The sequence below is a fragment of the Gadus chalcogrammus genome, chromosome 1 (genome assembly GCF_026213295.1).
Source record: "Gadus chalcogrammus isolate NIFS_2021 chromosome 1, NIFS_Gcha_1.0, whole genome shotgun sequence".
Classification (NCBI taxonomy): domain Eukaryota; kingdom Metazoa; phylum Chordata; class Actinopteri; order Gadiformes; family Gadidae; genus Gadus; species Gadus chalcogrammus.
The window spans coordinates 24,577,904-24,601,940 of record NC_079412.1 but is presented as its reverse complement, the minus strand read 5'-3'; the positions used below and the strand labels follow the sequence as shown (position 1 = coordinate 24,601,940).

At 44.8% G+C, this 24,037-nt stretch overlaps 1 protein-coding gene across 2 annotated transcripts in view; it reads right to left on the bottom strand.

The window, feature by feature from the left end:
- Nucleotides 1-2,374: 2,374 nt before the first annotated feature.
- The window catches only part of prdm2a (PR domain containing 2, with ZNF domain a), a 31,128-nt gene continuing 9,465 nt past the window's right edge, over nucleotides 2,375-24,037 (bottom strand). For both annotated transcript variants that reach the window (XR_008896384.1, XR_008896383.1), the window contains exons 5-6: nucleotides 20,871-21,371; nucleotides 2,375-2,454 (exon numbers count right to left, since the gene is read on the bottom strand). The gene's annotated coding sequence lies outside the window, so the exon portion shown is untranslated. The remainder of the gene's footprint in view (nucleotides 2,455-20,870; nucleotides 21,372-24,037) is intronic.

The window sequence follows — 24,037 nt, the reverse complement described above, 5'->3', positions numbered from 1 at the left end:
ATAAAAAACGTGTTATTCTTTTAAATGAAGATGTGTTTGTTTTGTGTCTGCGGGGGATCTTATGAGCCTCCTCTTGGGTCTCATGTGCAGCTCGTGTGTTTGACCTATCATATTCACACACCTATATCAGCTCATGCCGTACATTATTTTGTACTGTCAAGGTCAGGAAAACGTACGTTGTTAAAGAGCAATGACAAGATGGGGAAAACGGAGTGTGATTCAAAAAATGTAGACAAAGCTCAAAGTTTTCTGAAAGAATGAAATGTTCATCTATTTCTATTAAAGCTTGATGTATCCTTGGTTCCGTAGAGCATTGGGAGGGTCTATTGGGGGGCACCCAGAAAACGTTGTACCATAAAGGTGTTTGTCGATATTATTCGGCAATAAAAGCTATGTTTCTATTCAGGCTTATCAACCAGTTTTGCGTGGGCCCGAGAGACTGAGGGTCTAGCCTCTAGCGCCACTAGGCGCTAGGCTATTCAACACAGGGTGATTCAGCCTTTACTTTCAGTGTCTGGGCTCAGAGCAGGCTGTCACTCCATGGATCTCCCTCATCTAGTCCAAGGGCAAAGGGAGATATATTAAGAGAAAGAGAGAGAGAGAGAGAGAGAGAGAGAGAGAGAGAGAGAGAGAGAGAGAGAGAGAGAGAGAGAGAGAGAGAGAGAGAGAGAGAGAGAGAGAGAGAGAGAGACACACACAAACAGAAAGAGAGAACAGAAAGATAGAGTTCGGCAGAGAGAGAGGCCAACACGGAGAGACAGCAGCGTGAGAGAGAACACGTTGCCTTGTGCCAGTAACACCATGTCCCTGTTGCCTTGTCTCTTTTCAGACGAGCTCAGCATCGAATGTGTTGCGCTCCTTCCTCCGATGATTACCCACCCCACGCCACTCTAGCCGTGGGCAAACATCTGTTCCCAAACCATCCTCTCAAACCCAAAGCTCCGTACAATACAATCCCTGGTGTTCATGTTTGAGGACATGCCAGTTATCGTTGAATTAGATGAGATTGGGATTTTTGTTGGGTAAACGACTAAAAGATAAGACATGCTCAAAGATAAGACGGACAACACATGCTTGAGAAGCACGTGTTGCTACACCTGTGAGTCTGTTGTGCAGCACTATAGGCTAATTCTAGATTGAAGAGTCCATAGTGTGGCCTAGCTCACCGCTAACCTAACGACAGATTGGGTCTACATTCTGTTGTTTGGCCTAATGCAGCGAAAGGCTAACTAACAGCCATAGAGTCCGTTATATAGCCTAGTTCAGAATCAGAATCAGAATCAGAAATACTTTATTGATCCCCAGGGGGAAATTGTTGAAAGTGAATAGTTAGTTAGTTTAGCACTAACCTAACTTCCTCACTATAGTCTGTTGTGTAGACTTGTGCAGCGCTATGCCAACTGCAGACTATAGAGTCCGTTGTGTGGCCCATTCAGAAAGCGGAGACAGGCGTTCACGGAGGATGTGTAACCTTGTTGTTCCACTTCCATTACGGACAGTCAATGTTTCCATTCATTCAGAGGGAGCGTCTAGCCTTAAATTGGCAATCTCTTTCTTCATCAGAGTTTGGTTGTTGCAAAGTAAAGCACATAATGGATTTACTACACGTAAATAGCTCGCCCGGATTCAGCGTAAAACCAGTTTAGTCAGAAGTGTGTTTATCGTAGAGTTTGCTTCTTCACGTTTTAAATCGTGAAAACAAAGAATTGGGTTTGTCTGTTGGCAGTTATCGCCAACATCGGCTGATTATGTGTGCGAATGATTGAAGTTTTCCTATCAGACAGCATTTGGCTATAGTCATTTATGGCTGTTTTCTTGCAGCAGAAGCAATGTTGTGTTTAAATATGATGTGTGGCAGATAGAAGATTACTTTATCGGATAAGATAACTTTTGTACGCATTATCCATATAGTCAAGTCGATGTTGCACACCCATCTTTTTCTCTGCCAATGTAGAATATAATACTTACAAACCGGCCTGGTCATTCAAACAGGCCTTATTTAATATAATGTTTTCTTTGTCCTTGAGATTACACTTTTATCAATAGTCACTTGAATTGAATTCAGATACAAGTGATTAAGGGGCAGGTGGCCGATTGGATATCTGGGATCAAACCCAGTAGCTTTTGGCCGGGAGAGGAACATCCTAGCCCCCCCCCCCCAAGATATAGTGTAGGAGCTCTATCCAGGGATACCACCCCCCCCTCCCCTTCAGAAGCTCAGCCTGTTCTGCACCCATAATCGCTCTGGACGGGTTAACATGGAGAGGGGGTTAACGTGGCAGGGTGGAGTCATTACCTGGGCGTCCACCAGGAGGCGCCTCATCAGGGTCATGGACTTCTGCAGCGTGTCTTTCTCCGTGGGGAGGAAGGCTGGCTCCTCCTGCTCCAGGGCCTTGGGGCCGCTCACCATAAAGCTGGCGATCTGGTCGTTCAGGCTGTTGAGGGACTGCACGGCTGGTAGGGAGGGGGGGGGGGGGGGGGGGGGGAGAGAAAGAAAGAGGGGACTTTAAGGTGAGCATAAGTGACAAACCAGGAGTTACAGACGTGAGAGCCGTTTACCAGGTAGCTTAGGATCAGACCGTTTGGAATCAGGCACTTTAGAAATCAGACAGTTTGGAATCAGACACTTTAGAATCAGACGGTTTGATATCAGACAGTTTGGAATCAGACACTTTAGAATCAGACTGTTTGATATCAGGCAGTTTAGAATCAGACAGTGTCAGACGGTTAAGTCACTATTTTCAGTGACATCACAAGTGGGCGTGTTCATCCAGATATATGAAGGATAGATGAGCGACGTTTGCTACAGTCCACTGGGTAGGCTGATAAGACTATCCAGCGTACGTCTCGGTGGACACGCCCACTTCTGATGTCACTATGAAAATCAGTCCTTTCCTGCGCCAAACGGCTTGCACCTGCTAATCACACCCACACCTGGTGGCATGATATGAGCCCTTTAAGATTGGATATTTAGTCTTGGGAACTAACAGCAAGCCACTGATGAGCCAAAGCGAATACAACAGATGTTTCGTTTTCAATTTTTTATTCCAATATTCCAATAATTGTTTTGCTTCAAAGAACCATAGCATGTAAGAAGTTATTTTCTGTTTGTTATAGGCTGTGGTGTCAGAGGCTCTAGGCCTCTCTGTTCAGGAACATTCCATGTCTGTTCGAATTTTTTTTTATGGAGGGTTGAGAGAGAGAGAGAGAGAGAGAGAGATCCTGTGTTTGTTTTCCTGCACTCGTCCCTGTTTCCCTGGAAAAGCTCTTCATGAAGGGTTTCCTCCAACATAATCAACACGCACACATAAACACACACACATATACAAACTCACTTTCAAAAAATACTTAAACACACACACTTCCTCAACCCACTTCCATTTACCATTAATCGGCCCTTGTTCCTTCTAAAGGTCACCGCAACTATTCCAGAAGCCGCCCATGTGTGTGTGCGTGTGTGTGTGTGTGCATGCGTGCGTGTGATCGTTCATGTGTGTGTGTGTGTGTGTGTGTGTGTGAGTGTGTAGAGGTTTTGCTGGTCTAAGTGCCAGTGTATCTCAGTGCAGGTACGGCACTCAGCAGTACTATTGTTTCTGGTTCATGTTATTCAGAATGGGAACAGCTTGAGCTCCCGTTGTTGTTGTTCTCCACTCCAGTGGCGGCGGTTCCTTTCAGGTCAACACAAAATAATTTGTGTTGATGCTAAACCCTTTCCCAGGGTGTTATGTACTGCCATATATACGCCAAAAACGAGGCTACTCGACTGGATCAATCTCGGCTAAAAGTACCAAGATCCAGAAGTTTCACCTTCTTCTGACAAATTTACTTATTGTAAGTGGCTTTGGATAAAAAGGTCTGCTTAATTCCCTAAATGTAAATAATAATGTAAAAATAATGTAAACTCACCACAACTGGTGGAGGTTATTTAGGTCCCCCCCCCTTCACTGTAAGCGTCTTTGGGTCATTGAAAAAGTGCTATATAAATAAAATTAATAATTATTATTATTATTATTAAAAAGCAGTGTAGTTTATGTCCAGGGAAATGTCGTTTTTTAAGGTCAACGATATAAACCCCCCATGTTCCTTTTTTACCAGTAAAATAAAAAAGAATAAAGAATCAATGATGAAGTCTTACTTCATTAAAAAGAGGCGAGAACTTTTTCAAAGGTGACACTTTTAACTTTGAAGCAAACAGGCTGTCTTTAACAACCTGACGATACGCACTGGTGGTGGTGAGAGATGACGGAGGCTGGGAAGCAGTCTCACCTCCAGGTGAGAGTCTAGCAGATGCACCATCTCAAAAATAGATCTTTAAATAGGCGCCAGAGACGTTTCTTGTCGGAGCACACATCTTCCTCATATCTTGGCTGAGAAACTCATCTGACCTCAGAAAATAACAGTAAACAAGCAGTCATTTCCTCTTTTCTCCCACAAAATGATGGGTGCATTGGGAAGGGGGTGGTCATCTTCCGTTTGTTAATCAAAATGGTTTTATTGAGGTCTAAAGCCGTTCGGTGGAAAGAAACTGCGTTGAGGGCTTTCGGTTTGAGAGATAACCGCAGCACTTTGGTATTGTCGCCCTCTGCTGAGTAAATATTGAAATTGCAGGCAAGTGGAGCTGACTTCAAACGATGGCCTGCATTGCATTCTGCTGTCATTACGAATTACTGTTGAATTACCTGAAAAGCTGTTTGTGGCCTCCCATTTTAAATGATTGAATTGTAGTGTTTATGTTTACGCATCTTTCATTCATCAGCCATATTACAATGACGTAATGCACATCCGTAATATATAAATAAATAATTTGGGTAGTTTTATACAGTCTAAAAAACGTAAATAAAAATGAGATCAGAATGTGTTGTTGCAAACAAACTCAGTGCTAGAAATTATTCATGAAAGAAAGCCACAACAACAAAACCTGTTATCATTTCAATGTGCCTGTCCCAGAAACCCATTTGATGTCAAACACGCCAGTCCAGAAGCGATCTGGAACGACCACAAATAGAGATGTGATGATGATGATGATGATGATGATGATGATGATGATGATGATGATGACGCTACGCGCTAGCTGACGGACTCAAAGGGACTGCTGGAGCGGAGAGCAAGGGGTACTTTCACCTCAAGTGAATATTTCAAAGCTTCAGACACTGAACGGCGCCACACTGAAGACGTGAATCAATTTACCAATGGTCAACAGTTAACCTAGAAGTCTCCAGCGGGTTTATAAGGGAAATAGCCTATAGGTAAGCAGCAGGCAGCCATTAAGTAATGCATGCAAGAGCTAACTCTGCATGAGGCAGGTCAGAGGGTTGTGTAACATCATTGCTAGGGACACAAGCTTCGGCCGCGGCTACGATAGATCTGTTTTGAGTGTGTGTTATGGGGCTCATCGACTTGACCAAGGGTGTCTTTTAATCAATACCAGATATTATTTTCTGAGGGTATCTCATCCCATCCTTCAAGGGAAGTATTGATCCCTCAAACATGGATTTTCCTATAGCCAAGGTTTGCAGGGTGCTTTTTTGGAACCGAAGTAGGCACCATTTAAACCAAACATGAAATAGGTGGAGACCCCTCTCCACGAGAATTGATGCGAAATTATGCATATTCGAGTGTATTTTCGATTGCGTTTAGGAGCGCACTTGAAAGAGAAAACATTGGTCTTTGAAACGGGAGAAGGCGTGAAACAGACGATTTGAGATGTGCGAGTGAGAAAGAGGCGGGGGTGGGGGGCAAGAGAAGGAAGAGGACATGGAGGGAGTGGGGTAAGAGAAAAATAATGTTTTATGAAATGCAACCACAGAGCTCCACGGAAATGTTACACAGCAGAGATGCAAATGAGGTGAAATCATCGGTTCTGCTTTGCTGCGGCACGATTCCTTCCCATCACTTGTTCCTTATAAGCCCCCTGGACGCGCACCCACACACACATATAAACACACACGCAAACACAAACACAGACACGCACACGTGTGTTGCTGTACACGCAAATACTCCCTTCCCCTCCAACCCGACCACATGATTCCCCCCCTCACCACCAGCATTCTCTCGGGCGCGAAGCCGCTCTGAAATAAGATTAGCTCTTTCAATCAAGTAGTCAAAGAGAGAGTGTGCGGCAAACCAAGCCACATAAATAAATGCATGAACAAGTGGATGAGACTGGGTTGGTACACAACACATGAACATTAACTGGGTATTCGTAACGAATCAATCAACCGCACGAAACAACACGCTCGGTGCACCACAGCCTCCAATGAAGACCTGAAAAAAGAATGAAAATCCATAAGGTGGCTTTACACGTTATATATACCCAAACACCTTGTCCTCAGGCTACCAGTACCAGACCATGATGTCAGACCACCCACCTCCATCCACCTCCATCAACCTCCATCAGGCCTATTCAACTAGCGGCCCGTGGGCCAAATGCGGCCCCTCTTAATCTTTTTCTGGCCCGCAAGAGGTTGCATGCAAAAAATTAATAAAATAAAGGAGAAACATAGTTGCATGCAAATCAGGTTTCTGTGTGTAGCCGGTGATACTAGCCAGTATCAGTACCCCACAATCAGAAACTGGCATCACTTATTCTGACAATGTTTGGCTCAACCGATACATATGAGTCTAGCTTTTCTCATATGAATGCCATCAGAACAAGGGCACGTTGCTCGATGACCTATAAGAAGCTGCATGAGTGTCTCAGGATGAGCCAAACTAGGCAAACGAGGCAGTGCAATCTTTCTCACTGACTCACTGGCTCAAAATGTCTCATATGTAGTATGTACAGTAGTTCTGTTTTGTGATGATTCAAACAACATTGTTGAATTCTAAATACGTGTCCAAAATATGTGAGACAAAATCTTTTATAATGATACGATTAAAAGTGAAGAAGGAAGGAATGCGTCTGACAAGTTTATTCCATGTAGTAGTACTATATATATTAAGTTAACACTACTTTAAGTACGATTTATTTGTAGCGATTCATTGACGTAGTTTTACTCTGTGTGGCCCATGAACCCCCAGTGGTTTTCCTTTTCGGCCCACTTGTTAAGGAGGTTGAATAGCCCTGCCCTACATCAACCTCCCTCCCCCTCCCTCCCCCTCCATCCCCCTATATATAGAGACTCACGCGGGTTTGTGGACTAACAGCTTAATGGACTATGGATTGTGGTTTGTGCGGCTTCTGTGTTACACTGGTAGATTATTAACTGGCGGAATGGATTTTGTGTTTGTTTTAATCCATGCTTTTTATAATTGCACTTTTACAGTTAATTGCCAACTTTCGTATGAATTCAGGGGGCTATTCCCCCCAGGGCCAAATGAAGATCTATTCCATTGCTATCGGAGGAAAAAATCCCAATATTTTTGAGCAACACACCCATAGCTGTAAGCGTTTGCACTGGATCGCACTAGAGCTGCCCAATCACTAACGGAGGCTGTCTGGTCCCAAATAGTTGCCAGAACTGAACAAATTAAATCCCAGACCTTCATACGCCTTTGGTGTTGTTTTGAAAGCCTGTACAATCAAGGAGTCTGCTGTACCCTGAAATAAGGTCACAATGCATTATACAACAAATGGCAAATATTCTATTCTTTGTGTCATAAAAGTAAAAACGTAATAAGCTTTGAATGACATTATAATGAAATTCAGTTTGTTCTTCCAGCCACCATTATCCACTGTGTCCTTCAAAGTGTGCATGGAAGAGAGTTTTCATACTTTTAGACCAGCTTTCAGTTCACTGGTTTGGAATACGCCTTTGATCGTGCAGGAGATAAGCAAAAGAAAAAGGAATTGAAAGATGAAAGTTACATTTTTCCACTTTAACTTTTTTTTTACTAAACATCCATTTTTAGTGAACGGGTGCACTGTGTGATGGTTTTGGGTTAAGGCAAATTGTTATTTCAGGACTTGACACCACCATTTGAAACTTGCATCCATCCAACTATAGCAATTTACCAGCCTTTTTCTGATCTGTCATTTTTATTGTTTTGCGTGCGTCCTAATGTATATTTGAAGTGGTTTTGAAGTTATTTCAACTCATGCACATCATATCTCAAGGACCATGAACTTTTCCGCTGTTCGCGAATTTCTTCTCTCTTGTTGGCCAAACCAAGTAACCCGAGTGCTGGATTTGTATTACCACTTGGATTTTTATTTTTATATTAAGAAACCAAATGAGAAGAAACTCGGATCCAGAGGAGGTGTTTGGAATCGATTAAGGAGACGTGGGAGCCGGCACCCCTTACCACTTATCGAATGCAAGATCGCTCAACAATAAATTAGATGAGGTAACACTTTGCATCAAATATGAGGAGGACTTCAGTAGTAACCTCATTTCTTTTACTGTAACATGGCTGAAGCGGGACTGTTATTTCAGCCTTGATGGATATACCATAATCAGATCAGACAGAGACGAGGCTAGGTCACAAACATCTATCGGAGGTGGCCTCTGTATTCTGGTTGACAATAAATGGGCGACGCAATTCACTGTTTCGGAACAGATTTGAGAGACTATGGGATCTTAGTGGTTTCATTCAGACCATTTTAACAACGCGCTCTCCCGATCAGCTGACCCACCCGTATTCATTTTAGGGGACTTTAACACACTCTCCCTGTCAGCTTATCTTCCAGCACTACAACAATATATAGATTGCCCAACCCGCGCATCTAACATCCTGGAAAACTGTTATGGCAACATAGAGCACGCTTACAAGGCTAGGTGCCGCCCCCCTATCTGGATATCAGATCACAACTCATACACATGTGGCCAAAGTACAGACGGCTTGTGAAGCGCGAAAGGCGCATCATGAAAACAGTGAAAGAATGGAATGGGGAGACATTGGATAAGCTAAAATACTGTTTTGAAAACACAAGTTGGTACTCGTTTCATGCGGAAACCTCCATGAGCTTACAGACTGTATGACCTCATACATACAGTGCTGTGAGGTATCTGCAATTGAAACAAAAAGAGTCTTTAATATTTCCCAATAATAAGCCCTAAAAAACATGCCTTAATTAGAAAAATAGGGCTTTCTTAAGGGGTGACACTGATGGTCAGAGATTAGAGGAAAGAGCTCGGTTGCCATGACCCCTATTTCAGCCAAATGTATCGAGATGGTTGTAACCAAACACCTCATTGCATTCCTGAACCCACATCTGGATCCTCATAAAATATATTCTATTCTATACTACTCCTTAAGAGGTTCCTTTATCTAAGGAGCAGGTAGGGGTTTGACAGTGAATACAGAGACAGGTCTTTAAGGAGCAGGTAGGGGTTAGACAGTGAACACCCTCAGTGGTTTGACCCCCAGCTAAAAGGGTGTGGGTTCAAAGCCCAATGTCATCAGTGTGCCTATAGGCATCCTCGAAGACATCCTTGAAGACATCCAAAGTCATACTTGCACCCTAAAGACATGTAGGCTCTCAGGCTGCAAGTCTCTTTGGATAGAAGAATGTGCTAAAAGTCAAATAGGCAACGGGATAGAAAGAGGCAGGCAGACAGACGTTAACGAGTGGACAACTTCAAATGACATATTATGAAGCGGAACAAAAAGCGCAAGAGGAAAAGAGCTGGAGTGGGTTACTCAACATCACTAACGGTCTGCAGGCCCCGGCCATTAACGGATGGTGCATCAAAGCATTCAGCGTATGCATTCAGTAGGAAAAAGCTCTCCATTCAACTGTTTAATGCGCTAATGCGTTCCTTTGCCTTTCATAGACGTCACTGGGTGCACATTAAACAGACAGTGAGCGCAATTAAGCTTTTGCTTTTGAAGCATCTGGCTAATGGGACACATTGTGTTTGTTCACAGCCAAGCAAATGTTTGGGACCATCACAACAAACTTTAGACCGGCATTACGACGACGGGATTGGGAAATACGATATATTTAACGAGGGTAACGTTATGTCAGCAATAGGTACTTGAAAATGAGCATTCCTGCACCCGGGGACGCACACCAAGTCTGGAGACATGGGAACACCGTGACGCCATGACAACGGGCTGCTCGGAGGCCCTGACAGTGTGACAGGATCATTTTAAAAGTGGAACGTCGCTGAAGGTTGAGGTTGAACTTTGACCTCAAATTCCTATGAGGAAGTAGAGGCTACAAGCTGCTCAGGAAATGACCACGGAGGGAGCGATCGCAAAGAGGAAACGGACAGTGGATTCATGCTGAATACTTAATATTTACCAATTTGTCCCAGAAGCACGTACCTAAACTATTTTCTCGAATGGTTCCCAAGAGCTCCATTTGTTTGGAGACGTTGACCTCAGCCTTCATGACACATCATTCCTATCAGGGACTTCAGTGGAAACAAAATGAACATTAAACTGCAGTATGGACCCGAGTTTAGACCACTCATAATATATCTGTACAACATTGCCCCCTGGTGACAATAACAACCACTGCTCCCACAATTACTGCAGCGACGCTCCAAATTCCAAAAGCATAAATAAAACATTTTCGTTGCAGAGAAACATAAATGCATGTTTCATGCGGCTGAAACCCAGATTATATCGAGTTATGTACCTTTACTTTATGTTTGCATTTTTGGTTAGTACATTTATCCAATCAAATCACAGATGATGGACTGAATGATGAAAATATAAATGAATTCCCTATGTTGATTATTCAGACATTCAGAGTTATGCACAGCTGTCATATATTGCATGTGCATTTATTTTTAATGCACTTTTTAACACAGGTGTCGTGCCTTTTTGACACCCTACACCTGTGTAGCTGTGTTTGTGCATTCCTGCATGCGTTGTGTTTGTGTGGGTGTGTGTTTGGGTGTGCGTGTGTGTATGAGAGCCATATGTGGAATGGTTTCAAGTTGGGCCGTGGGAGGATTTTTGTCCTCCCGTTTGAAAATAGCTTGTTTGAAAACAATGATGGATGGACTGATCACACACAAAAACAGGCCGATGGATTGCAACAGTGTACCAGAATACATAGCACGCACACACACACACACACTCATGGCAAGATGTCACTTCCCTACATATGCTGTCATATGATGATGTCAAATCAAATCAAACACACCCACACACACATGCAGAACACAAACATATCAATAGAAACCGACAGGTGTGAAGAGTGTGCTACTTGTCCCCTGACACACCACATAGCAGCAAACGCAGTATGTGTGTGTGTGTGTGTGTGTGTGTGTGTGTGCGTGTGTGCACACACGCACGCACGCACGCCAAACTCAGATTAAGTCTGAGCTTGGGAGGAGCAAGGGAGCGAGAAAAGCGTGTGTGTGAGTGAGCTTGTCTTGCAATCAGTTTTTTATGTGATGTGTATGTTTTCAGTGGAGCTATTCAAATAGACTGAAGCTGCCAGATCCCCCCCCCATCCCCCCCTACCCAAACGCATACAGGAAGTACTTCCCCCTGGTGAAAGTAACGGGAATATTCTCCCCCATCTCCCAAATCACCCTCAGCAGCTGTCCTGCCTGGGGTTTATTCATACCTCCTTCTTTGAACAAAAGTCTACCATGAAAACTCAGTACAAACATTATTATATGTATATCGATTCAATGTGTCTGTACTTGTATCGTTTGTGCTTTTTCTGTATGCGTCATTTGTTTGGGATTGTCCGCCTTCAGATCAGCACAAAAGGTGTCTCGCCTCAATGAGACTTCCTGAATACATTAAGGTTAATTAAGTTAAACACAATGCTACTTTTGAACCGATGTTGAGACAGTGGCGGTGCGGCGCCTTTGCCACCTTGTGTGGATGAATGCAAGTACCAACATCTGCAGATAGGCCGTGTGTGATGCATGGTGTGTGTCCTGTGTTATGCAGGTCGGGTGGTTCAGTGTACACAAAACTTTACTGCACAGAATTGAAGCTGCATGATGTTATGGTCAATGTTGGACCCAGGAAGTTGTAACTAGAGGCTCTGCTTGAATAGACATATTCATATAGTTGCCAAATTCTATCAAAACGAAGCAGACATTGAAGTTGTCTAGTCATTTATTTTCTCATTTTGGACCAAAAGTGACCACAGCCAAAAAGGGACGGATTTACCTCAAGATAAACAGTGATGTACTGTCATCTCAGTCCAATAACTTGAGCTATGCCAACAGTGTATGAACCATTAACAGAAGTACACAGAAATACAAGCTCCCCTCCTTTACAAGCCAGTCCTGTCTAATCTAATTTATTCTGAATCACTGATGCGTAAAAATGGAATAGTATTATTTCATTTTCATTTCATTTCTTTGCTCGAATCACGTATTTCCCTCCTAACTCCCATTATGAACTTATGAATCTGTATTCACTCTTATTATGAATCAAAATAGACATATCCTGTTGTTCCACTGACGGGAAATTGCAAATGTTATGTTCAAGCCACCGGTGGGGAGGGGAGTGAACTTGATGTTCAAAGTCTTCACAGCTTGAGTCGGTGGGGGAAGGTGTTGGCAATAAAAATAATAATGCTGCTTCAACTCCGGGATTATAGAAAGTTGCAGCGTGGACACGAATGGGACTTGGAAACCCTGTCTCCTTTCCCTGGGCAGAGCTGGCCACAGAGCTGCAGGGCTGTACGTGGTCCCAATGCCAACCAGAGAGGTCTGTCGAAAGGCACTCTCTCTCTCTCTCTCTGTCTGAGGACAGCTCTCTGAGGATGTGATGTGTCATTAGTACATCTCAAGGCTTAGTTATGGTTGCACGTCACCGCAACTCAAGGGGGTCTACGGACCCTCCTTGCGTCCACCGCAAGGGCCTGACGTGCGCCTCCAAAAAAATTGTAGCCTTGCGTCAGGGGCTGTGATTGGTCCACTAACGTAAACCCGACGCAGAACCAAAACAGTTCATGACCGCGCCAAGCAAATGCATGGCCAGTCAAAGGGATAGTGTGTGATGGTTTGACTCCTCGTCTAAAAAGCTACTGGATTCGTGCCCCCCACACCTTAACCACTACACTACACGAGCCCAGTTATTCTCACACCATACTCTGCATTGCACAAAACTCTTCAAAAGAAACCAATAAAAGCATCAAGGTTAAGGAGATGGTTGTGAACACCTCTGATCACGATAATCAGTCCCTTGAATTGAACAAGGAGGACACCTGTGATCAATGGATGGACGAGCTCGAACGCTGTGCTGAGAGTCTCATCCACCGGTCATCGGGGGAGATCTTCAAGCGTTTCATCATACTCCCGAGTTCTCCTTTTAGTATGGAGAGGACTCAAACGTCTACACGCGTCTCTGGCACATCCTCCCTGATCTCAGCCATCATCACACGGATTATCTCTCCAGGAATGCCTTGCCCCGGGGCCCCGAAAGGGCTGGTCGGCCAATTAGAGAAGGGAATATGCAGTCTTGTACAGTACATGGATGGGTGCTAGGCTTGTATCAGAGAACACACTGCAGCATGTGTACATATGTATGAATATACATATGGAATCATGCATATTGAAACACAGTGAAGACAATGATGTATCGACAATTTTCTTTAGTTTTTCAATCCAAAATAACAATCTCGCAAACGCACTTCATAAATAATTGCAGAGGCACCACTGTCTGTGAGACACCAGCCGACAGTGCGCCGAGTGTCAGACAGCCCTCTGTGCTGTGCTGTTCGCTCCCTCTTCACACACAACATCCATATTGTAATTATGCAAATACACTTAGAAACATAATCTTTGTGTACCGATATCTCTCTGCCCCACGTGTGTACACACCTCAGCGGCGCCTAGAAGGGTTCTTTGTCCATAAGGAAGAGGAAACAGGCAGAGAAACTCGGGGAAAGGAGAAGGCGGCAAAAAAACAGAAAGAGGGTTTTGATGGCAGGCAGGGTGAGGAAAGGGATTAGAGGAAGAAAGGTCAGGGGTTCTCACCATCACATAGACAAGAAACACGTGAGGCGAGTGTGAAACACAGCGAGGCAGGGAGAGAGACATTAGGGAGAGCAAGATAAGAACGAGCGAGAGAGAAAAACAACAAGAGATTGTTAGTGTGAATGAAAGAGAGAAAGAGAGACAGCGAGAGCGCGCGAGAGAGACAGCGAGAGAGAGAGACAGCGAGAGAGAGAGAGAGAGAGAGAGAGAGACTTGTCACCTTCATCATGACTGAAAGAAGTTTATCTGTCAACTACTCACAATAACACCATTCTTATTTGTCAACCCACAGCCGTGTGCATTGTTGACGTCCCTCACACACCGAGGAATGGGGTTTTCGATCACAGCTGTAAACAAACCTACTTTTAAATACATTGCATCGTTGTAGCTTCAATGGAAAATCAATGGACTGCTACTTTTGATGTCTATTGATTAACTTTTTGAAACCACTTCACATTGTTGCTATTAAACTATCTATTGTCTATTTCTGGGTCATAATAATTGAATGCATTCAGGCAACTAGACCAAATAACTCCTTTTAAAACAATAATATAATTTCAAATAATTAAACCGGCACAATGTTCACACAATGGTAACACTGCTTTCAGTACTACGCTTCTCGTATTACATAAATTCAAACAAGCTTTTTCGGTAATTGCATTTACCATTCTGTTGTTTGGTCATTGAACTTCATGAACAACAAGCTTCTATTAGCTTGGCTGCCTGTAACCCTGCGCAGTCAATCCTCTGCCCCTGCCAAAGCGAAAGCAAGAGATCAAAACAGAGAGAGAGAGAGAGAGAGGAATCGAGAGAGAGACATAGACACCCAGGGGGGGTTAACATCCATCTGCATACATTCTCTGTGATGACAGCCAGATTCTGTCTAGCACCTACATGAACCCTGATAACAGACAGCAGCCCCCCGGGTTGGAGAGGGAGGGGTCCGTCTCAGGGAGAATATGTGGACGGTAATGCTGTCATCTCTCAGCATTACCAGCCTGTTACCTGGTCTGCTGTAGCAGGCAAACCCAGACAGCTCCAGCTGTCTGACATGTACCTGGCACCAGAAGGCTCCATGGGAGGCTAGGGAAGAAGCTCTCCGCCTCAGACTGTCAGTACCAAAGACAGGAAGGGTGAGGGCCAGAAAAGGAAAATGAACATTGTAAAAATTGTAAGGGTAATTACCTTAATGAACTGAAATTTCACTTTAGGTGTATCAGCACAGGGAATTTGAACAACTTTAGGATAGATAATTAACTATTATTAATAGTTAATTAATTAAAAAATATATATATACAAAAATAATAATATATAATTAAAGAAGATGAATATTGATGAGCCATCTTGTGACACGCATCTATGTTGGCAAATCAAATTCACATGCCTTTCAGCGCACCGAAGAAATCCCATGAGGCATCATTATATCTAGTGAACAAAGCTGAAGTTAACTGTAATGATTGAAGAAGGCATGTAGGCTATAGACAGATCCTGAGCCAGATTGCTGCGCCATTGTGTTGAAACCCATCGTTTAGATAAGATGCATTTTGTATTTTCTTAGTTTTAATATATTTGTATATAATAAGTTTGATTGAAAGATAGTGCGGGGTCGATTAAAATCGAATCACTGAATCCTTGTTCATTTGCAATCCACTTTTTTGTTTTGTGTGTCATTAAACAAATTCTGAAGGAAGGCTATTCCGATATTGACATTGGCAAATTGGTTATTTGCAGCTGGTAACATCTGGCAAACTCAGTATAACAGATGATTGTTGAAACCTTACATACAGCTTTACTGGTATAAAGATGACGCATCCTCAAAGGCCTTACAATTGCTGCATGAATAGACTGAAGAACGGACAACGGACGAAAAAAAGCAGCAATTCATTAAAAAATTACAACAGAACAAGGCGGACGGACGGATGGCTTGCACCATTTCTTTAAAAATGCTCCAGCCTACACGACAGCAGACAACTTTTGAGTAACCGTATCCAGAAATACAGCGCCAGATCAAGGTATGTCAGTTTATCACAACAAGGCATATGTGTGTCATGATTGGCCGAAGCACCTCAGATCCCGGTGTGGGATCTGCGGATCCGGTGACTCAAAATTTGGCTTCCTAAAGTACCAACATGAGAGACCATCTAGCCCCTGCCTTTCAAATGCACGGCTGGGCCAAAATAAAATAACCTATAAGCCGCATCGAATCAATGCCTCGCTGGCAGGTGAAAAATAATGCGTTACATCATGTTCCCGCCCGGCACTCACGTTCAATCAACCAGCGTGACCGCCCTGTGTGGACGCAGCTTCCCCTCTTCTACCTGATTAGCAAAACAAAGCTTATCTTCCACAGCAAGAAGAAGAAGAGGGGGAAAGTCCCGAAGCGCCAGTAAAAAGGTGCATGAGAGAGAGCGCAGCGAGCCGTCGACACGTGAGCTGATTGGACGCGGAGGGAGAGGGGCGTGTGGGAGGATGAATCACATCAAAGCACTGCCGAATGGGGGCTTCAGCGATCCAACACCTGCAGTGGTCATCCTCCGCTTCAATTCCCACACGGCGGAGACGCCAAGGTTTCGGCGGCAGGGGTTTAAAGACAGGATTTGATGGAGGTATTAGAGGTACGCCGGGGGAGGGGAAAGTGGGGAAGAAAACATGATGAGTTCTGACTGCAACTTTGCAGGCTTTTCTGAAATCTGGGCCACCACTGATTCCTGTTCGTTAAAAGAATACACGGTGGTTTTTGACATTGTTGTGAATCAGAGTGTGCCTTGTTCGACTATCCACCAAAGACCAATTAAAATAAACAGAGATCCACCAGAGGGTACAAAAGTGTGCAGTCAAAACGTCAAACCATATGCGTTTCTATTTTCATCTCAGAGCGCTTCAATCTGGACACCGTCACGGTTTGATGCGTTTTTTTGTTTGTTTTTTGCTGAAATGGGTCCAGTTGTTGTCAGAAGACTTCAGACGCCACTCCACAGAGAGCCCTGATCACAGACGAAATCACAGCAGTGGTTTTGGGGAACAAGTACCACAGAGGATTAACTACCTGGCAAGACAAGACAACACACATGCTGATCCGGGCAGGGGGATATTTGGAGCTGTCAAGTGATTAGTTTTAAGTCCCACGATGGGGTTTGTTAATATTCGACTCCTGGGGAGAAATGTGCAGCGTTGACACATAATGGATTTTCTTTCCCGCTCAGAGTGTACTGCTCGGGGACTTTCAAAAGCCAGTGATGGGTGACAGCCAATGATAACGGGCAGAACCTGTATAATTACTGTTCGTATAGTTGGAGCCAGCGCTACACTGGATTAATCCTGCGGCAACCGTGTAACGCTACATAAGATTGGCGCTAAAAATAGAAAAAAAAAATGTTTTTCATTCACACCACTTTTCCAGCTCAACCGTCGCACATCTCACCCTGTCTCACTCTCCTCCACCTCACTCTACCCGTTTCCCTCTCGCTCTTCCCCTCCCTTTAGCCGTCTCTCCCTCTCCTCCTCCTCCTCTCTCTGCCGCTCTCTCTCCATCTTCACCTCTCTCCATCTTTGGCTCTCCCACTCTCTTGCTCGCTCACTTTCGCGCACATCCAAAACTAGCAGACAAGCCGCAACAGCTTCAAAGAGCATAGATAACCGGGGGGGCTCGGGTAGAGGGAGGGAGGGAGGGAGGGAGGGAGGGAGGGAGGGAGGGAGCGAGGGAGGGAGGAAGGCGAACGTGTGACTGTAATTCTTGGCACCACATGGGACGGCAATGTCATTTGCACCCGTAGCAGAGAGTGGCACCAAGCTGACTTTACATGTAAAACTGCCAAGAAACCTGGGCCATTTGTTCAGAGGAAGTAACTACCCACCAAAGCCTCTGGGGTTTTTCTTTGATTGTTCGGCGCTAGGCTGAACCACACACCGTATTTGATATGTAATGCATAAACATATAGACGGACACGCACACACAGAAGGCCCATGCGGGTAGCTGGATGAAGGGTGAGGCCTGGTGTTTTCCTCCCAGGGTCCACAGCAGCATCGAGGCATCATTATCATCATCCTCATCATATTTTCCCACTTGGCGCAGTAGTAGCCTTGGGGCGCTCCTGCTAGAACCTGTGGTCCAGCAGTCGCAGGAACTGTGTTCTCTTCATCATCCTTCTCCTGGCCTGCTGAACATCAATTTCCAGCAGCCTCTCTATCCGATGGCAAATATTTCTTGGCGTCCTCAGGTCAAATTACCCGTTTCTGAGGCCCTCCTCCTCCACACTGGCTGGCGCTGCCTCACTCTTGCATCACGGTGGAACCAATGTTCCCTCTGAGGGCTGCGCATGGCGAAAGGCGCACACATACCGCACTGAGACACCATTGTACATAATGCAATAGTGTGAAATATTAACGCAGCAGAGCTCAAATGACATCTGCGGATCATGGCTAGCTCCAGAGGGTGGGAAGTCGATGGAAGAAAGAGGATAAAGGGGCAAAAAGTCACTGATGGGTGCATTAAAAATACAGATAACAAAAGAGCAAAATGTAGGCAGGCGTCTGTGGATTCAGATTCTTGAAACCGTTGACCGCAAGCCTTGACTGGCTTACCGTGAAACTAAATCAAAAAGATTTTTCAGTGATAGAAAATATTTGTCAAAATATGTTTTGGATTTTCTTCAGACATCATCTAATCTAATATTTTGGTCTGCATTCCAGAAAGCTACCAACTGTTGTTGTGCTGGTACCATGAACAAATATTTGTGTACCAATATATGTTGGAGAACTGGTATGAGAAGGAGTAATACTACTAAGTTGAAGATGAAGAACAAGGTTAGCTTAAAAAGTCATGACATCTCAAAGGAGAACCTGCTCAGTGTTAAATAGAACCCGATCAAAAACTGGATTTTAGGGGTCAATGCCCAATCTTAGGGAAATAATATCAATATATCGGCCGATATTCAAAATATAGATATATGTATGGGGAGGAGCAGTGGCGATTTCTCTAAGACTGCAAGGGAAGCTTGGCTTCCCCTAAAAGTTCTAAAATTAAATGGTCAAATATAACTGTTGTGTTAACATTTCACTGACAAAAAATGCGTCAGAACACGTCCATCTCAAAGACGAGTTTGTTCAGAATCAGCAGCTTATCGCAGGTCGACTGACTCGATTTGCTTCGCCTACATTCCCGCAGCGTCACAGTGCATTTGCCTGTTGAAGCTCAGCGTCCATCGACTTCAATGGCGCTGAATGGAGGAGTGGGTTGGCTAGGCTTCTGCGTGATGATTAGAGGGTCTGCGAAAGACTGAGTTGCCATTTGGTTGACAGCGATTTTGAAACAAAATGTCGCCGGAGCTCTATTTAGTCCTCAGTCCCATCGCGGATTTTGCAAGCGATTTGAAAGACAACTGCAACCTATTTCTTGATATTTGCTTGGCGAAATGGACAATTTTCATCGTACATTTCATACACTTATACACTCAATTCCTTGTATCAGTTTACCAGAATTGCCACATTTTCTTGTTCGAGTGTAATATCGTTTTGGTAGTTGGCCTATGACTTTAATTCAGGGAGCCTGAGGTCTGAACTTCAAGTCCTGTATTCAGATCAGGACTTGCAGGGTGACAGGAGAAAGCTGTGTGATTTATTGGTGTTCCTTAAAGACATGGAGTTGGACAGTGCATTGCCTCAGCTTTACAAACGGTTCTCATTAGTGGCAACAATTGGAGCTACATCTGCAGGTGTAGAAAGGAGCTTCTCCTGTGGAGGAGGAATCTAAATAAAAGTGGAGGAATCTATAAAGAAGTCAATTTAATTAATAAAAAGTCTCCATTTCTAAAGTTTTAATATCGGTAAACAACATACACATCGATATTTCTGTCATAGGCCAATATCGGCCGATAAAATTGGCCAACCTATAAATCGGTCAGACTCTACTGTTTAATGTCTTCCTAGGTCCTCGGAGGGGGGGGGGGGGGGGCAACTCCATCATCTAGATCTTAATTTACCTGCTATGTATGATAACACCTCACATGAATCATGAGTCATGACTTTTCTTATTGGTTCCCGGGGGTCATGACTCATGACCCCCGGGAACCAATGAGATGTGGGATAAGAAAAGGAGAAGGGCCAACCTGGCCATTCAGATTGAGACTATATCACAACGGAAGACCAGAGTAAACGATGTAAGCCTTCCACCTCACGGAGCAGAGTTCAAATAGGATTTTGAGGAGGATGACACCGACGGCTGCAGATTGTGAATGCACCCTTTACACTTCCTCAGTGATTGAAAGGCACTGACGCACGGAAACTCAAGAAGCGCAAATACTGAAACCTTCCTCACATCAAGAATGATTTCAACCAGACATGGCCCCTCCATTCATGGAGGCAGGCATACTTCTGACGGATTCAAATGACAAGGATCTGACATCTGAGTAATGCAAATATAAACCTGCGATTTCCCTTCGTACAGGTTCATTGGGGAATGAAATGATTCCAGAGAAATGTTAGTTCTGAACATTAACAACAATTTTGCGTCAGATGGCGATGTTGTGATGTTTCGACCACCCTTGCCGCTTCCCTGCTGTTTCAAAACATCCGAATTTCTCCCAGGAGATGAATAAACTACGACTTTTTATCAGATCTCACATCCTTATCACAACATGTTCCAGGAACGTCTTCCCATGATCCCATCACACCCATCAACACTTAACACATCTTTAATCCGTCACTCTGTCCCAAGTGTTCCCTCCCTGTTAACATGGCACCGTTGCTTTAATATACACATCAATAAAATCTCCTCGTCATCTGCATCTCAGCTATAGATCCACAGAGGTTTAACAGATTGCAAACATAAGGTTATTATGTTGGCAATCTGTTAAACCTCTATGGATCTGAAGCTGAAGATGGGGGTGTATTTTCCATTATAGTGGGATGAAATCCGCTCCCTGCTGTTATGACAAGTTGTTAAATTGTACCCCCGTTTCTCATCAGCATACCTGACCCTATAATGTGACGGTGAGATGCTGTGTGGCTAATCAAAGCATTACTCACTGGCTTGCATGAGCTGTCCCTGGCGCCCAAACACCTGGGAGAAAGGGTTTCTGTTGCAGGTGAGCATCTCCTCCATGGCTGGGCGCTCCTCCACGAGACGAGTGACAGTGGTTCGGGGAGAGGGCACGGCTTCCTCACTGTGGACCCAGGGAGCGAGTGCCGCGGGTCAGCCCTGAGAGCAGGGGGCTGGGCGTTGACCGACGCTCCCCTTCTCCTCTGATTTCCTCGCCGCTGATACAGCGAGGGGTCCGTCCCTCGATGGCGACTTTGGGGTTTCGCACACGCAGCGGTGTGGGGGGTCCTCCGCCTCAGATGTGTTGGGTTTGGGGGTCGGGCGTTGGAGTGGGCTGTGGGGGTCGGAATCCCCCCCCTGCTGGCTGCAGATCAGTGCCCTGGTGGGGGGTCCCCCTGATGGATGGTGAGCCGCTGCTCTCGGGCTGCTGGGCTGGATCTGCGTAGTCTCGCCCCGATCCACTGGTTCATTAGTGCTGCTGAGAGCTGCTGGTTCAGCCAGAGCACAGAGAGCGTGAGAGAGGGAGGGACAGAGATAGAGAGAGGTACAGTACCGACAGAGAGAGAGAGAGAGAGGGAGAGAGAGAGTGGGGCAGAGTGTGTGAGAGACAGAGAGCGGCAGAGAGTACGAGCCAAGTAGAGAGCACTGCTTAAACAGCATGGAGAGAGATAAAGGGAGAGAGAGAGTTCTGCTTAAACAGCATGCGGAGAGAGAAGAGAAAGGCAGAGATTGAGAGACCCCCGCTTAAACAGCATGGAGAAAGAGAGAGAGAAAGAGAGAGAGCGAAAGACGGAGAGAGCACTGCTCAAACAGCATGGAGAGAGACTTAGTTAGAGATGGAGGGTGGGAGGGAGGGTCAGAGACAGGTGGGAAGCCGGAGAGAGGTGGGGATTGAGAGAGGGGGATGAGAAATGGAAAGAGAGCGAGAGGGAGTGAAAAGAAGGGACGGAGGGAGAAGCAGAGAGGGAGAGAGACAGAGAGGAGTGAGAAAGAGGGAGGGAGGGAGGGAGGGTGAGAGACAGGTGGGGAGTTGGAGAGAAGTGGGGATGGAGAGAGGGGTATGAGAAATCGAGAGAGAGAGAGAGAGAGAGAGAGAGAGAGAGAGAGAGAGAGAGAGAGAGAGAGAGAGAGAGAGAGAGAGAGAGAGAGAGAGAGAGAGAGAGAGAGAAAAGAATGGATGGAGGGAGTAGCAGAGAGGGAGAGAGACAGAGAGGAGTGAGAAATGGAAGAAGGGACACATATGAGAGGGAGGGGGGAGAGAAAGCAACACGCTTGTGATGGGAGTGAGACTACAGAGCAGCAGACAACCGTTGTCTCTGCGTTTCCCTCTTTAGCCCAGCGCGTGCAGCAAGCAAGCTACAACATCACCCCTGCAGCGTATGCTGAGTCTGCTGCTACGCCTTGCTGGCGCTTACAAACTCTCTCTCTGTCTTTCTCTCTCTCTCTCTCTCTTTCTCTCACACTCTCTAGCTCTCTCTCTCTCTCTCTCTCTCTGGCGCACACTTTTCCAAACACTATATTTTACAGATCCCTCTGTGTGGTTCCCTCACACTCCCTCTGAGTTTAATTGTCTCCTCGCTTCGATGCCGAGTGAAGCAGGAGAGAATGCGGGGAACTTATGTAAGATGAACGTTTTGCACTATATTTTTATTATATCATGTCGTATTTCTCTGTCCCCCACACACACACACACACACACATAAAAGCATGCGCACACACACACACACGCAAACGTAGAGTTCTGACCATCAAACAAGCACTGGAAACCACACACAAACAAAGTATACAAAGGAATCTGACAAATCAAACAAGCACACACAAAGGACCCCCCCACACACACACAGACACACACCCCCCCCCCTCCCTCTGTCTTTCTCATACACGCACACTCATTATTTCTGTGCACTGTCATGAATACATAACAAAAAAGGCCTAGTTGGAAAAGAGGCCAGAGGAACATTAAAAATGGATCAGCATCCTTCATCAACGTGCCGCTCATTACTTCGTCGGCTCTGTGGCAACATGAGGTGCAGAGACAGGGAACATCTGTAATGTGGCTCTGAATCTCTTTTCTCGCTCACTCGACTTCACAGCGGTCGCCTACACATTTGTGAGATTGCGACTGCAAAATAAATATCAAAGGTTGTGTGTTTCATTTTCATCGGCAGAAGTCAACAACTTCATTATCACAGTTGTATGATCCCGACACTCAAGCAAAGATACTTATCCAATTCTTATAGTCAATTTTAGTTTCTCATTAGCCAGCTGGTTAATTAAATGTTTGTATCTTTCAGAATGTTTCCATATTTTCTCATTGTACATTTTGTTTGCATCTAAGTGTACATCTTAGCCCGTTGGGGAACATCACATGTTAGGTTACCCAGCATGTACTCCAGGATTTACCAAGTAGGCACTATATTAGCATAAGCGTGTTAGCATACCAAGCAGGGGGCCCCTGGAAATAAAGCCATCCCATGTTCAGCGTGGCAGCTCCGGTTAAATAAAGGTCCATCACTATATCTGCAACCATATCTACATACCATACTAAATATATACTTCTCCATGTCACTTCCTGTGAGGATTAAGCGCACCTAGGGACTCAAGAAACCAAAGCAACATCCAGGGAGAGAGAGAGAGAAAAGAGAGAAGAGAAAGAAAGAGAGAAGAGAAAGAAAGAGAGAGAGAAAGAGAGAGAGAGAGAGAGAGAGAGAGAGAGAGAGAGAGAGACAGAGACAGAGACAGCTCCCTGGCTTTGGTTTGTTATGTGAAACATTAGGGCTCAATCACTGGCCACGTTGCATTAAATTCGACCCCTTGTCTTTAAAGCCAACGGTTTGAATCAAATGTACAGCAGTCAGTTCAGCATGTCTTAGCATTCCTCCAGGGAGGCTATAATCCAGTACGATGCATCTCCTCTCTTTGAGACAATGGCTTTTTTTGGTAGGCTCATTGTCCCTGACAAATAAGCTATTAATAATAAACTACTGCATCATTACAATTAACTGGTCAGATTTCTTTCTCACTGGTGAATGTGATTTTTACCGGAGAGGATACACTATCTTAATTATGCCGTTTGACTTCACGGGAGCCGGAGAAGTTCTTCCCCCTCCCGCGTTAAGCCGCTGCCTCACAGCGGGACTCAGAACTCAGGAAT